We start from the raw sequence: 14,117 nt of genomic DNA on the forward strand, positions 1-14,117 counted from the left end.
CTCCATCTAGTGTTCTGATATGGACATTAACTTCATGTCATCTCGCGATATCCATCTCCGTCTTCTGTTCAGATTTTTTTTTTAATGTAACCTTTATTTCAACTAGGCAAGTCAGTTAATAACAATTAAGATGACCTACTCCGGCCAAACCCGGACGACGCCAATTGTAGGCAGCCCTATGGGACTCCCAATCACGGCAGGCTGTGATACCCTGGTTTGATTCCAGGCTGTGTCTGTAGTGACGCCTCAAGCACTGCCTTAGACCGCTGCGCCTCTCGGGACATATTGGAACATCATATTGGAACAATAGTGACTAATAGGGAGCCCTGATACGGACATTAACTTTGTCAAATGTCCTAAAAACAGATATGTGCACAAATAGGAATGGTGAAATAAATGTGACAACAAGTAGGCTGTAGAGCATATTTAAATTAGTAACAACTTACGATGTGAAATTTTCCCATGAACGTTGATCATTAAAATGTGACTTTCCCTGTCAGTTCTAGTCTAGCTGGTGTGAGCAATATGGCAGAAAATACACTAATTTTTATCAGAGATGTTGTCATGTTGTGTTGCTACCATGCTGTGTTGTAATGTGATGCTGCCTTGCTATGTTGTTGTCTTAGGTCTCTCTTTATGTAGTGTTGTCATCCCTTAACCAACAGGTGTAGACCTCACAGGGAAATGCTGACTGACCAGCCCTTAACCAACAGGTGTAGACCTCACAGTGAAATGCTGACTGACCAGCCCTTAACCAACAGGTGTAGACCTCACAGTGAAATGCTGACTGACCAGCCCTTAACCAACAGGTGGAGACCTCACAGTGAAATGCTGATTGACCAGCCCTTAACCAACAGGTGGAGACCTCACTGCATTTAAATAAATTACTAAAAATAATAAGAAATAAAAGACTATATACAGGGTATTACGGTACAAAGTCAATGTGGAGGCTATATACAGGTTATTACGGTACAGAGTCAATGTGGAGGCTATATACAGGGTATTACGGTACAAAGTCAATGTGGAGGCTATATACAGGGTATTACGGTACAGAGTCAATGTGGAGGCTATATATAGGTTATTACGGTACAGAGTCAATGTGGAGGCTATATACAGGGGGTACCAGTACAGAGTCAATGTGGAGGCTATATACAGGTTATTACGGTACAAAGTCAATGTGGAGGCTATATACAGGGGGTACCAGTACAGAGTCAATGTGGAGGCTATATACAGGTTATTACGGTACAAAGTCAATGTGGAGGCTATATACAGGTTATTACGGTACAGAGTCAATGTGGAGGCTATATACAGGTTATTACGGTACAGAGTCAATGTGGAGGCTATATACAGGGGGTACCGGTACAGAGTCAATGTGGAGGCTATATACAGGTTATTACGGTACAGAGTCAATGTGGAGGCTATATACAGGGGGTACCAGTACAGAGACAATGTGGAGGCTATATACAGGTTATTACGGTACAGTCAATGTGGAGGCTATATACACGGGGTACCGGTACAGAGTCAATGTGGAGGCTATATACAGGGTGTTACGGTACAAAGTCAATGTGGAGGCTATATACAGGGGATACCGGTACAGAGTCAATGTGGAGGCTATATACAGGGTGTTACGGTACAAAGTCAATGTGGAGGCTATATACAGGTTATTACGGTACAGAGTCAATGTGGAGGCTATATACAGGTTATTACGGTACAGAGTCAATGTGGAGGCTATATACAGGGGTAGTATGGTACAGAGTTAGTGTGAAGGCTATATACAGGGTATTACGGTACAGAGTCAATGTGGAGGCTATATACAGGGTATTACGGTACAGAGTCAATGTGGAGGCTACATACATGGGGTACCTGTACAGAGTCAATGTGGAGGCTATATACAGGGGGTACCGGTACAGAGTCAATGTGGAGGCTATATACAGGGGGTACAGGTACAGAGTCAATGTGGAGGCTATATACAGGGGGTACCTGTACAGAGTCAATGTGGAGGCTATATACATGGGGTACCGGTACAGAGTCAATGTGGAGGCTATATACAGGGTATTACGGTACAGAGTCAATGTGGAGGCTATATACAGGGGGTACCGGTACAGAGTCAATGTGGAGACTATTTACAGGGGGTACCGGTACAGAGTCAATGTGGAGGCTATATACAGGGGGTACCGGTACAGAGTCAATGTGGAGGCTATATACAGGTTATTACGGTACAGAGTCAATGTGGAGGCTATATACAGGGGGTACCGGTACAGAGTCAATGTGGAGGCTATATACAGGTTATTACGGTACAGAGTCAATGTGGAGGCTATATACAGGGGGTACCAGTACAGAGACAATGTGGAGGCTATATACAGGTTATTACGGTACAGTCAATGTGGAGGCTATATACACGGGGTACCGGTACAGAGTCAATGTGGAGGCTATATACAGGGTGTTACGGTACAAAGTCAATGTGGAGGCTATATACAGGGGATACCGGTACAGAGTCAATGTGGAGGCTATATACAGGGTGTTACGGTACAAAGTCAATGTGGAGGCTATATACAGGTTATTACGGTACAGAGTCAATGTGGAGGCTATATACAGGTTATTACGGTACAGAGTCAATGTGGAGGCTATATACAGGGGTAGTATGGTACAGAGTTAGTGTGAAGGCTATATACAGGGTATTACGGTACAGAGTCAATGTGGAGGCTATATACAGGGTATTACGGTACAGAGTCAATGTGGAGGCTACATACATGGGGTACCTGTACAGAGTCAATGTGGAGGCTATATACAGGGGGTACCGGTACAGAGTCAATGTGGAGGCTATATACAGGGGGTACAGGTACAGAGTCAATGTGGAGGCTATATACAGGGGGTACCTGTACAGAGTCAATGTGGAGGCTATATACATGGGGTACCTGTACAGAGTCAATGTGGAGGCTATATACAGGGTATTACGGTACAGAGTCAATGTGGAGGCTATATACAGGGGGTACCGGTACAGAGTCAATGTGGAGACTATTTACAGGGGGTACCGGTACAGAGTCAATGTGGAGGCTATATACAGGGGGTACCGGTACAGAGTCAATGTGGAGGCTATATACAGGGGGTACAGGTACAGAGTCAATGTGGAGGCTATATACAGGGGGTACCTGTACAGAGTCAATGTGGAGGCTATATACATGGGGTACCTGTACAGAGTCAATGTGGAGGCTATATACAGGGTATTACGGTACAGAGTCAATGTGGAGGCTATATACAGGGGGTACCGGTACAGAGTCAATGTGGAGACTATTTACAGGGGGTACCGGTACAGAGTCAATGTGGAGGCTATATACAGGGGGTACCGGTACAGAGTCAATGTGGAGGCTATATACAGGGGGTACCGGTACAGAGTCAATTTGGAGACTGGATTCCTGTTGGAACGTTCCTCAACTTAAACCCACCCCTCAACATGATGCTGGAGAGATATTTACGTTCCTCAAATTATACCCACCCCTCAACATGATGCTGGAGAGATATTTACGTTCCTCAAATTATACCCACCCCTCAACATGATGCTGGAGAGATATTTACGTTCCTCAAATTATACCCATCCATCAACATGATGCTGGAGAGATATTTACGTTCCTCAAATTATACCCACCCCTCAACATGATGCTGGAGAGATATTTACGTTCCTCAAATTATACCCACCCCTCAACATGATGCTGGAGAGATATTTACGTTCCTCAAATTATACCCATCCATCAAGATGATGCTGGAGAGATATTTACGTTCCTCAAATTATACCCACCCCTCAACATGATGCTGGAGAGATATTTACGTTCCTCAAATTATACCCACCCCTCAACATGATGCTGGAGAGATATTTACCTTCCTCAAATTATACCCACCCCTCAACATGATGCTGGAGAGATATTTACGTTCCTCAAATTATACCCACCCCTCAAAATGATGCTGGGGAGATATTTGCGTACAACTCTGTTCTTGCAGCAGGAACACACAATTCATGTGTACGGATGTGATCTGCACATTCTGGCCACACCTGACCAAAGTTGCCCTTCATTGTCCAGAGCTCACCACTCTTCTAGACATGAAGCCACTGCTTTCCGTCATGCATGCGAAGGCACATCGTTTGAAATGCCAGGTAAGTTGTTCTTTATTAAACTGGTCAAAGAGAATTTCCAGCTTCAGTTCTTTACCAGGCTTCCCATTTAGATGTTTGTTATTCACAGAATTACAATATTAAGTCTGTTTTTTAATGTAAATTAAGATTAAGTGGGGAGGACGGGATCAGGAAGGAGCTGGCACAACTCTGGGGGAGGAAGTGGAACAGCTTCTTGTCGAGGGCTGCAATCTGTTCCAAGCAAATGTCCAAAGGAGGAAAACAATTTGTTTGTTCTATTCAGCTGTTTATACTTATCTGGAATAAGGAGTTCTATTCAGCTATGTTCATACTTATCTGGAATAAGGAGTTATATTCAGCTATGTTAGTACTTATCTGGAATAAGGAGTTCTATTCAGCTATGTTAGTACTTATCTGGAATAAGGAGTTCTATTTGGCTGTTCTAGCATCCAGGCCGTAGGGGGGGATCAGACATGTTAACCATCCAAGCCGTAGGGGGGGAACAGACATGTTAACCATCCAAGCCGTAGGGGGGGAACAGAGTTTTGTCCAGAAGATATTTGAAGGTGTATTGTGAGGATCAATACATTTATTTTATAAGTATTATATCTATGCATTTAATTTATTTTAAAACAATTAATTATTCTGTTTTTGTTTTTGTCATAAAACTCAGACAACAGCAAAAATCAAGGAGGAGACCCAGACTCTCGAAAAGTTTAAGAGTGATTTGGGTGAAGGAGATGAGACTCTGTACAACTGGACAACGGAAGTTCAGCAATGGGCTAATACAGGTAAATGAATACATAAAATAAATAATCCTGAATGTAACTCTCCTGGACTGTCACCTTGACGCAGTGGAGAGGCTTGGGTAGTCTAATGACCCTGAGCTCTAACCCTTAGAGGGCGTACTCCAATGACCCTGAGAGGGTGTACTCCAATGACCCTGAGAGCTAACCCTTAGAGGGTGTACTCCAATGACCCTGAGAGGGTGTACTCCAATGACCCTGAGCGCTACCCCTTAGAGGGTGTACTCCAATGACCCCTGGGGAGCTGCACGGTCTCGGGAGCTGTATGGCCTTGGGAGCTGAGTGTCCTTGGGAGCTGAGTGGCCTCGGGAGCTGAGTGGCCTCGGGAGCTGAGTGGCCTCGGGAGCTGAGTGGCCTCGGGAGCTGAGTGGCCTCGGGAGCTGAGTGGCCTCGGGAGCTGCACGGCCTCGGGAGCTGAGTGGCCTCGGGAGCTGAGTGGCCTCGGGAGCTGCACGGACAAAGTAAGTAGTATGTTTGTGTGTCACAATAACTATGTTTCTGTTTTGTTATCTGTGTTTGTTCAGTTGCTCAAACACAGACCGCACTGCCATTAAAGTTACAAATCCACATTGCATTATTATGAATTTACAGCTGACCTACTCACAAAGACAATACCCTTTGACCGGGTGATGCTCCTGAGACGGCTGAAGGAGGAAGAGTTAATTGTCCTAAAGGAAGTCCAGTAGCACTGGGAAAGCCTAAAGAGGGAATCGGAGAATGTGCAAGACCTTGCTTCACATGTGACACTTAACCTAAGCAGGCAAAGTAGGGAACGTTCATTGATATGTACATTTTATGTTGGCACCCTGTAATTGATATTGTATTTAAGGAATACTTCATTGTATTTACCCGACACATTACGATTGTTGGTGTTAGGCTGACAATTTAATCAGTCGGAAGCTGGGAGCAGAGGTCTCTTCTCCATGCTTCAGAGGAGAGTCAGCAGCCTCAGAAGACACCAGGACTCTGTCAAACTGATATACAGCAAAGCTATGGGCCAAGACACCTCCCTCCTAGAAGATAACTTCATAGATGACCTCCTGGAAGAGGACCTAGATGACAGCATCCACTACAGCTCTGATGACGAGGAATCTGTCCCAGACTGACGGTGTTCGTTTGGGTGGGTGCAGTTTGCATTGGGTGGAAAGTGATTCCATTTGTTTTGTAGATGTGCTTTATCTACCTTCCTAAGGAAAAATAGTTTTAACATTTTATGGAAAATAAAGGTTTATGTTTCTTCCTTGTTGACAATGTGATCATGTGGTACAGATTTGAGAAGGGCGCTCGTCTGTTACTGCTTTTGCCCGATCACATGACCAGGTCACATGACCAGGTCCGATCCCTTTAAATGACCAATCTGCAGTTGATACATCCACTTATGGATGCTTGAAGAATATCATTTATAAATGCCTCATGAGTATAGTTCAACTGCCGTACCCCATCAGATCCCAAAATAGATGTTTTTGTTCTACTCCAATGTTTGTAAACAAAGTAAATGTAAACATTCACTAGCATGTGTCAAACTCATTCCACGGTGAGCCGAGTGTCTGCGGGTTTCACTCCTCCCATGGAGCTACATCAGTACATTAGTCATGGGATTTAAAGTTAAGGTGACCAGATTTCTGAAATTAAAACCGGGGACATTTCCAGTTCGGAGGTCAATATATCATTACAATATCCACTGTTATTATCAATTATATATAATATCAATATATCATTAAAATATCCACTGTTATATATAATATCAATATGTCATTACAATATCCACTGTTATTATCTATGAAATAAAGGGGGATAATTCCGGGTTCATGTATTTATTCTAACAGACCCACTGTGAGAAAACAACTATATTACAGAACCACTATAGACAAGACAGAACTGATCTGAACAGCCAATCAGTGGTCCTGCTAGTCTGGGTAGAACTGATCTGAACAGCCATTCAGTGGTCCTGCTAGTCTGGGTAGAACTGATCTGAACAGACATTCAGTGGTCCTGCTAGTCTGGGTAGAACTGATCTGAACAGACATTCAGTGGTCCTGCTAGTCTGGGTAGAACTGATCTGAACAGCCAATCAGTGGTCCTGCTAGTCTGGGTAGAACTGATCTGAACAGCCATTCAGTGGTCCTGCTAGTCTGGGTAGAACTGATCTGAACAGCCAATCAGTGGTCCTGCTAGTCTGGGTAGAACTGATCTGAACAGCCAATCAGTGGTCCTGCTAGTCTGGGTAGAACTGATCTGAACAGCCAATCAGTGGTCCTGCTAGTCTGGGTAGAATAAGAGCAGAAGAGAACATGTGACCTTTAAAAAACAGACAATAGTCTATGTGAAATACTTAACAACATAATGAAGAAATAAGACGGTGATGAGATTATGTAGTTACCACTTATTCCAACCTAATCTGTATATTTCTCAGAACAATGTATCTTCTTCAGGATTGCTCTGTCTTTGGCCAGCTTCTCCATGAACTCCTGGCAGGGGAGGTTGAAGTTTGTCTTTACAATAAGCATGGCCTTGATGGCAAGAACAGTGAACCTATTTCTTGCTGCTGTCCATATATCATTCATTTGGGAGAACACTCTCTCGATGGGTCTATTACTTCCAGGTAAACACAAGACAACAGACGCTAATCTAGCCAGGTTAGTGTGTGGGATGTGGTTCTCTTTGAAGTGGGTAACTCCATCTCTGACTAAGCTGTGTCTCCAATGTTTTCCATTCTTCAAGCGATCCCCCCTTTAGGAACTCTTGCAGGCCAGTAACCTCGTCAAACAATGCATCCTCATTGATGGTCACATGGGGGCATTTTTCCTGCAGTGTGGCTGCTGCCTTCTGGATCTCTTCACGCTGAGGTTGCCTTTTTAAAAGGAGACAAAGTACATATTTTAGATTATCTGTGTGCTTTCCCAATGCCTGCAAGTAGTTCACAGCCGCAGTGAAGAACGATTGGGAGGTTTTGAGAAAGCTCTCTAGACATTGCACCATTTCCCTCTAGCTCTCTCAGAAGTCCCACAAACTAGCTCTCTCAGAAGTCCAACATACTAGCTCTCTCAGAAGTCCCACAAACTAGCTCTCTCAGAAGTACCACAAACTAGCTCTCTCAGAAGTCCAACATACTAGCTCTCTCAGAAATCCTACAAACTAGCTCTCTCAGAAGTCCAACAAACTAGCTCTCTCAGAAGTCCAACAAACTAGCTCTCTCAGAAGTCCAACAAACTAGCTCTCTCAGAAGTACCACAAACTAGCTCTCTCAGAAGTCCAACAAACTCACAAAAGCTCTTCAGTCTTTTCTACTCTGACGGTGAAAATATGAAAATATCTTTGTGAGCAGGTACTCAACATCAAGGGGAATCATATCCAAAGCTGTTCTGGGCGTGTTATGAAACATGTGGGCAGGACAACCTAAGCCAATCACCTCCCGCTGCAGAGCATTTTTAACTTTGGTATGGACATTGACCCTCCCCAGCCTATTCAGTCCTCCAAGGTTGGTATGGACATTGACCCTCCCCAGCCTATTCAGTCCTCCAAGGTTGGTATGGACATTGACCCTCCCCAGCCTATTCAGTCCTCCAAGGTTGGTATGGACATTGACCCTCCCCAGCCTATTCAGTCCTCCAAGGTTGGTATGGACATTGACCCTCCCCAGCCTATTCAGTCCTCCAAGGTTGGTATGGACATTGACCCTCCCCAGCCTATTCAGTCCTCCAAGGTTGGTATGGACATTGACCCTCCCCAGCCTATTCAGTCCTCCAAGGTTGGTATGGACATTGACCCTCCCCAGCCTATTCAGTCCTCCAAGGTTGGTATGGACATTGACCCTCCCCAGCCTATTCAGTCCTCCAAGGTTGGTATGGACATTGACCCTCCCCAGCCTATTCAGTCCTCCAAGGTTGGTATGGACATTGACCCTCCCCAGCCTATTCAGTCCTCCAAGGTTGGTATGGACATTGACCCTCCCCAGCCTATTCAGTCCTCCAAGGTTGGTATGGACATTGACCCTCCCCAGCCTATTCAGTCCTCCAAGGTTGGTATGGACATTGACCCTCCCCAGCCTATTCAGTCCTCCAAGGTTGGTATGGACATTGACCCTCCCCAGCCTATTCAGTCCTCCAAGGTTGGTATGGACATTGACCCTCCCCAGCCTATTCAGTCCTCCAAGGTTGGTATGGACATTGACCCTCCCCAGCCTATTCAGTCCTCCAAGGTTGGTATGGACATTGACCCTCCCCAGCCTATTCAGTCCTCCAAGGTTGGTATGGACATTGACCCTCCCCAGCCTATTCAGTCCTCCAAGGTTGGTATGGACATTGACCCTCCCCAGCCTATTCAGTCCTCCAAGGTTGGTATGGACATTGACCCTCCCCAGCCTATTCAGTCCTCCAAGGTTGGTATGGACATTGACCCTCCCCAGCCTATTCAGTCCTCCAAGGTTGGTATGGACATTGACCCTCCCCAGCCTATTCAGTCCTCCAAGGTTGGTATGGACATTGACCCTCCCCAGCCTATTCAGTCCTCCAAGGTTGGTATGGACATTGACCCTCCCCAGCCTATTCAGTCCTCCAAGGTTGGTATGGACATTGACCCTCCCCAGCCTATTCAGTCCTCCAAGGTTGGTATGGACATTGACCCTCCCCAGCCTATTCAGTCCTCCAAGGTTGGTATGGACATTGACCCTCCACAGCCTATTCAGTCCTCCAAGGTTGGTATGGACATTGACCCTCCCCAGCCTATTCAGTCCTCCAAGGTTGGTATGGACATTGACCCTCCCCAGCCTATTCAGTCCTCCAAGGTTGGTATGGACATTGACCCTCCCCAGCCTATTCAGTCCTCCAAGGTTGGTATGGACATTGACCCTCCCCAGCCTATTCAGTCCTCCAAGGTTGGTATGGACATTGACCCTCCCCAGCCTATTCAGTCCTCCAAGGTTGGTATGGACATTGACCCTCCCCAGCCTATTCAGTCCTCCAAGGTTGGTATGGACATTGACCCTCCCCAGCCTATTCAGTCCTCCAAGGTTGGTATGGACATTGACCCTCCCCAGCCTATTCAGTCCTCCAAGGTTGGTATGGACATTGACCCTCCCCAGCCTATTCAGTCCTCCAAGGTTGGTATGGACATTGACCCTCCCCAGCCTATTCAGTCCTCCAAGGTTGGTATGGACATTGACCCTCCCCAGCCTATTCAGTCCTCCAAGGTTGGTATGGACATTGACCCTCCCCAGCCTATTCAGTCCTCCAAGGTTGGTATGGACATTGACCCTCCCCAGCCTATTCAGTCCTCCAAGGTTGGTATGGACATTGACCCTCCCCAGCCTATTCAGTCCTCCAAGGTTGGTATGGACATTGACCCTCCCCAGCCTATTCAGTCCTCCAAGGTTGGTATGGACATTGACCCTCCCCAGCCTATTCAGTCCTCCAAGGTTGGTATGGACATTGACCCTCCCCAGCCTATTCAGTCCTCCAAGGTTGGTATGGACATTGACCCTCCCCAGCCTATTCAGTCCTCCAAGGTTGGTATGGACATTGACCCTCCCCAGCCTATTCAGTCCTCCAAGGTTGGTATGGACATTGACCCTCCCCAGCCTATTCAGTCCTCCAAGGTTGGTATGGACATTGACCCTCCCCAGCCTATTCAGTCCTCCAAGGTTGGTATGGACATTGACCCTCCCCAGCCTATTCAGTCCTCCAAGGTTGGTATGGACATTGACCCTCCCCAGCCTATTCAGTCCTCCAAGGTTGGTATGGACATTGACCCTCCCCAGCCTATTCAGTCCTCCAAGGTTGGTATGGACATTGACCCTCCCCAGCCTATTCAGTCCTCCAAGGTTGGTATGGACATTGACCCTCCCCAGCCTATTCAGTCCTCCAAGGTTGGTATGGACATTGACCCTCCCCAGCCTATTCAGTCCTCCAAGGTTGGTATGGACATTGACCCTCCCCAGCCTATTCAGTACTCCAAGGTTGGTATGGACATTGACCCTCCCCAGCCTATTCAGTCCTCCAAGGTTGGTATGGACATTGACCCTCCCCAGCCTATTCAGTCCTCCAAGGTTGGTATGGACATTGACCCTCCCCAGCCTATTCAGTCCTCCAAGGTTGGTATGGACATTGACCCTCCCCAGCCTATTCAGTCCTCCAAGGTTGGTATGGACATTGACCCTCCCCAGCCTATTCAGTCCTCCAAGGTTGGTATGGACATTGACCCTCCCCAGCCTATTCAGTCCTCCAAGGTTGGTATGGACATTGACCCTCCCCAGCCTATTCAGTCCTCCAAGGTTGGTATGGACATTGACCCTCCCCAGCCTATTCAGTCCTCCAAGGTTGGTATGGACATTGACCCTCCCCAGCCTATTCAGTCCTCCAAAGTTGGTATTTGTGTTGTTGGCAGAGAATGCCACGACTTTGTTTCACTCTTCACTCTTTTTACTCCCTTAATTTGTCCTCCTCCATTCTTTATTAATAAATAGAACACTATTAGATAAAATACTTTGGTTAACAGATTCCCATTGCTTGTCTCATTTTGTATTTTATCTCAAAAACATTGTTTGGAATAATAAATTGTCAGGCTCTGTAATCATATCTGAACTTTTCCTCCTATATCTCACTCTTCTTCCTATCCAGTCTTCCTCCTCTCCACTCTCTAGCAGAAAACATTATGCTAATGTTATCCATGAAAATGTCTAAATATATTTTCACACTACTTATAATGCCAAACCATTACAATTGTAACATACAAATAAATATTCTCATAATTAATTGTGCATTCATTTAATATAATCTTATTTTCAAAATAGTCCGTCCACTGAATGTTTACATGTGAACGTGTTTTAACCTCGTTACCATGACAGCAGCTGGCTAACCGAGCTAGATAACTTAGTCGACATAGCTAATATTAGCTAGCATAACCTATTTAAAACCATATAACGCAGACCATTTAACTATAAAATAAGTTGTGAAAGAACATCATTAGCTAGTATCTCAAACGAGTGTAACTTACCTGGCTTGAAAAGATGTTTGTGGTGATGTTATGGATTCACTTGACACTTCCGGCCGAGTTTTCCACAGCAGTTTCATCTAAAACTGGCGCGAGCAAGTAGTTAGTAGAAGAAGAAGAGTGAATGAAGCTGCTGTCGCGAGCGGCCCCGTCTGCTGGACAAAACAAGCACAACAAGATTGAGAAGTCAACCGGTTGACTCTGATGCCCGGTCTTTCTTGCCACGTAAAATATTATTTCACTTTGCAGTTTTTAACGCACAATTAAAAACGGGGACATCTCCAGCCGGGGACAGGCCACGGAAAACTGGGACGTCTGGTCACCCTATTTTAAGTCAACGATTCCTTATGTATGAATGAGATGTACACATGCTGAACTAGTACTGAATACTTTGACCCGTTACTTCTAGACTCTCAAGTAGTTTTCCAGAGGGCTACTTTACTTGTACAAGAACTGACTCCCATCAGCTGCAGATGAAACCGGTTAGTTGAAAAATGTTGCCTAGAATCTACAGGCACTCGCAATGAATCATCAAAAGTCTGGACACAGAATGATTTAAGTGATTATTGTATTTTATTATTCTGACCCAATTATGACCCATGACATCTTCTGGGAAGAATAATGCATAGCCCTTGTGTGTTAAGCTACAAACGTGGAAATGTTCCTATTGAAATGGGGGTTGTCCCATCCTGAACAAGCCGGTTGCAAGTGACATACTCTTATCGATACTATTAGCAACACCGTATTATTACTAAAATTAGATGAAATAAATGAAAGTTATGCAGGCAGGTCTGACATAGTGGGAGAATTGTGAACATGCACGTATATATATATATATCTGTATTGTTCGGACACGTCGTCGGTTTGGTCGTTCAGTCGGCTTGTTTTGGTTATGTGCGTCGCAATGCCCGTAACGTAATAGACTACGTTTCTGATGACATTTTTCACATTTTTTAAACTATTCATAAATTATTCTTGCGCAATATTACTTTCATTTGAATGTCGTAAATATTGTCGGATTCTATTAAATAATTGATGTAACAGATAAAATCTTGTTACAGAAACCGGAAAAGTTGTGAACTACAAATGTGACGCCATTTTGTAGTTTTTTTTTACTAACCCTAACCGTTTTTTAAAAATCAATATTTTCGCTATTATCATTCTAATTGATGTGTAGAATGATGTGTACATTCATTAGGACATACATCACGCTGTACTGCATCAGCACATGCCAATTCAATGTCTGAAGTAGTGCACTTTTTGAAAGGTGTTTTTCGTCATATCTATTTAAATGTGACATGTGTTCTTTTGATTTAATAAGGACCCCTTACTAAACCTTCATGTCAAATAACGTTTGGATATGTTAATATATTCTTGATTTTATAAAAATCATCAACGTTTGGGGGAAAAGCCAACTGTTGGTGGTGCTACTGAGCACCCCATGGCCACCAGGGGGATTGCAGAATTATGTTTAATTCATGCATAGGATAATTTGTGCCAAGCCATAAGACTGAGCCACAAAAAACAACAAAAATATATTTTGGGGGGACTCTATGACCCGAGTTGAGCTCTTACAAAGGTTTCCTAGGGGTGTATAAAGGTTCATGGCAGAAAAACAAGTGTATGTATAGAAATGCTTATTTTAACATTGTTACATCGATATTGATGCTTCTAGAAATAGCCATTCAACAGTCTATATGTGGCCTTTGAACCCCGATACCCATTACCCACAAGGCCTTATAACCACACCTCTATTGCCATGGTCCTCGGCACATCATATTCCTGATAAGCAACAATGATGAACATTAATTCACACTGCCTATTCAAAAAAAGAAGTCGTGAAAATATTTTGCTTTCACCTTCATTAAATATTATCCGTGGACAACTAGCCTAGAGACCAAGCAGATAGACGGTCTGCCTCTATGCACTAAACATGGAGAGACTGACATTTTTTCCCATTCCTCCTTGCAAAACAGCTCGAGCTCAGCGAGGTTGGATGGAGAGCATTTGTGAACAGCAGTTTTCGGCATGTAGCTTCACGGTCGGTTGTCGTTTATTGTTTTGGTTGGTGAGTTTCATTTAGATAAACATGTGGAAGTCTATGCGCCTTGGTCTCGTCATTCAAACGACGGACGTGACAGTAGCTTCCTGTATACATCTTCAACCCCTTTCCATTCTCGCTAGCTGGAATCTCGGAG

The sequence above is a fragment of the Oncorhynchus mykiss genome, chromosome 9, assembly GCF_057628025.1.
Source record: "Oncorhynchus mykiss isolate SJ-2025 chromosome 9, ASM5762802v1, whole genome shotgun sequence".
In the NCBI taxonomy this organism is placed as follows: Eukaryota; Metazoa; Chordata; class Actinopteri; order Salmoniformes; family Salmonidae; genus Oncorhynchus; species Oncorhynchus mykiss.